Consider the following 2,717-nt stretch of genomic DNA (forward strand, 5'->3'; position numbering starts at 1 on the left):
TCTGCGCTTATCTCGGGCTCTTTGCTCGAACTGGTTGCTCTTTTGGCTTGCCTGCTTCGTCGGGTGGTCAACGTGCTTGCTAGCTTTCTTTGTGGCGATTCGATCATCGTCCCAAAGTGCGTAGCGCTCTGCCGTCGCGAACACTTCTGCCAAGGTTTGACTTGGTGTTATGGCCAGCTCCCGGTATAGCTCGTGCTCGGTTGGCAAGCCCTTCTTGAAAGCTGAGGATGCAACTTGGTCATTGCATCCTATGATGTTAGCCTTTTCAGCCTTGAACCGTCTTAGGTAGTCTCGTAGAGACTCATCTGGCTTCTTGCGCAGGTTGAATAGATGGTCCGCATGCTTTCTGACCGTCTTGTAGGAGGTGTACTCCTTTGTGAAGATGAGGGCCAACTCCTTGAAGTTTCCTATCGACGCGGACGGTAGAGTGTGGAACCAATCTTGAGCTGCTCCTTGCAGGGTCATCGCGAACACTTTGCACATCAGGGCATCGTCTGCCTTGTATAGGATCATGGCGCTCTTGAAGTGCCTCAAATGGCTCTCAGGGTCAGAGTCTCCCTTGAATGGAGTGATGGATGGCGTTGTGAACCGCTTCGGTGGAGGAGCTCGCTCCACTTTGTCAGTAAAGGGCGAGTAGTCAACTCGATCAATTTCCTTGTGCAGGGCTTCTTCCATGCTTCCTTTAAGTTGGAGAGCTTGGAGTCGGTCATTCACTAGCTTCTCGACGTCCTCTGCTCGCAGGACTGGAGTCTCGGGCCGACGTCTTTGGCGTCTCGAGCGTGACTGGCTAACTTCTTCTTCGGTTCCCAAGGGTCGATCCCCTTGGGTGTTCTGCCAGTGGGGCAGATTAGGAGATTGAGCTTGTGAGGATTCCTCTACATCTTGTCGCCTCGTGTTGGTCCTCGAGCAGGTTGGTGGGCATCGATCATCATCTTCTACCCGCAAGGAGGGTCGCTCAGGTCGACGTCTTTGGTGTCTCGAGCGTGACTGGCTAACTCCTTCCTCGGTTCCCAAGGGTCGATCCCCTTGGGTACCCTGCCCGTGGGGCAGATTAGGAGATTGAGCTTGTGAGAATCCTTCTACAGCTTGCCACCGTGCGTTGGCCCTCGAGCGGGTCGGTGGGCGTCGGTCGTTGCGCTCGTCGCGCGACTGCTCACGAACTCGAGCTCCTTGTGGGCCCAAGCGGGCGTGGACATTAGACTGTGGGCCTAGCCTCTCGAGCACATTGGTCCTTGGTCTGAGCCCCGAACGGCTCAGAGTACGGCTCGCGGCTGTCTGCATCTCATCTGCTCGATCTCGATCTCTCCTCTGCCGGTTTGCTCCTGTCTGACCAGCCTGGGACCTCTCGAACTGCTCGCCGGCGTGCTGGTGTACCCTTCTCTCCTCGTCACTGGGTCCAAGGTTTGGGCCTTGATTCAAGTTGATCTGCCTGAGTAGCTGGCCGATCAGGTTGTTCTGATCATCGACCCTCTGTGTGAGTTGATCGACCCGTGAGTTAAGGTCCACCTGACTGCGCGGGTCAAGTAGAGTGTTGTGCATCGGGCCCAACGGCATATGGGCTAGGGCTCCATTAGAGGCATACACAGGTGCATATGCCAAGTGTGACCGCAGAGGAGGGAGAGAATGGATCTGCTCCAAGACTGGGACGCCGTCGGAGTAGCCATGGGGCTGCGCAACAAATCCAGTAGTTGAGTGGGATGGCTGCTGCTGTGCTCCGATGGTAGGACAGCGAGGCAGAGCAGCTCCGGTGATCGGCGCTGGCAACTGCAAGGCTGTGGAGGTCCCAGGGTCATGTGGCGGCTGTTCTGCAATTCCGGCAGCTGAAGGCGGCTGCAAAGCACTAGAGGATGACTGCAAGGCGCTGGCAGCCACGATTCCGTGCGGTTGCATTGAGGTTTCCACCACGAAACCATGAGATGGGCCCATCGTGGTGGCGTTTCTCTTCGTACGTCTTGTATCAACCATGGTTGTTTGAAAAAATGTGTGAAAGATGGATTTGGAGCACGCTTTGAATATATCTCGCACTCTCAATGAAAGCACCAATTTGTGGGAGCAAATTTCCCCACGAGAATATTCGCCCAAGATTCCTTCGTCTTCTCCGCCTCTCTTTCTCCCTGCAAAACAGATCGGAGTAAAAGGACCACACCCGGGGGGTGTTGGCCAAAGGCCCTCCGATGCCTAAGTTAGGTAGGGTAATTCAAGGAAAACCGGTTGGCCGGAGCCGTGTGTGGTGGCCGGAGCCTTGTGTGAGAGAGAGAAAGAGAGGGGGTGGCTAGGGTTTTTGAGAAATAACTTCTGTAGAGTTTTAGTAGGAATTTAGGCGTACCTAAACCATTGTGTGTGGCTATGCTTTTATAGAGGTCTCGGAGGCTAGGGTTTCAGAGGAATAATTCCGTAGATGGAAGGGAATTATTCCTCCACTTTTTGGAATTGATTTGATTAATTAGGGATTTGATTAATTAGGGTAAATCAAATCCCTAATTGTGGTAGGTATCAAATCAATCCTGATTCAATTTAGGCAACTCCTCATTTAATTCAGAATTAGGGTCGGAATCAAATCAATTCTCGACCCAATTAGGTAATATTCTATTTAATTGGGTAATCCCCAATTAAATTGAATAATTCCCAATTAGGTCAAATAATCCCCAAAATGGAAGGAATTATTTGACCTAGGGTTTTGATTTAATTAGGTTCCTACACTGGACAGGGTCATAGAT

This window comes from Prunus dulcis, chromosome 1 (genome assembly GCF_902201215.1).
Source record: "Prunus dulcis chromosome 1, ALMONDv2, whole genome shotgun sequence".
NCBI classification, from domain to species: domain Eukaryota; kingdom Viridiplantae; phylum Streptophyta; class Magnoliopsida; order Rosales; family Rosaceae; genus Prunus; species Prunus dulcis.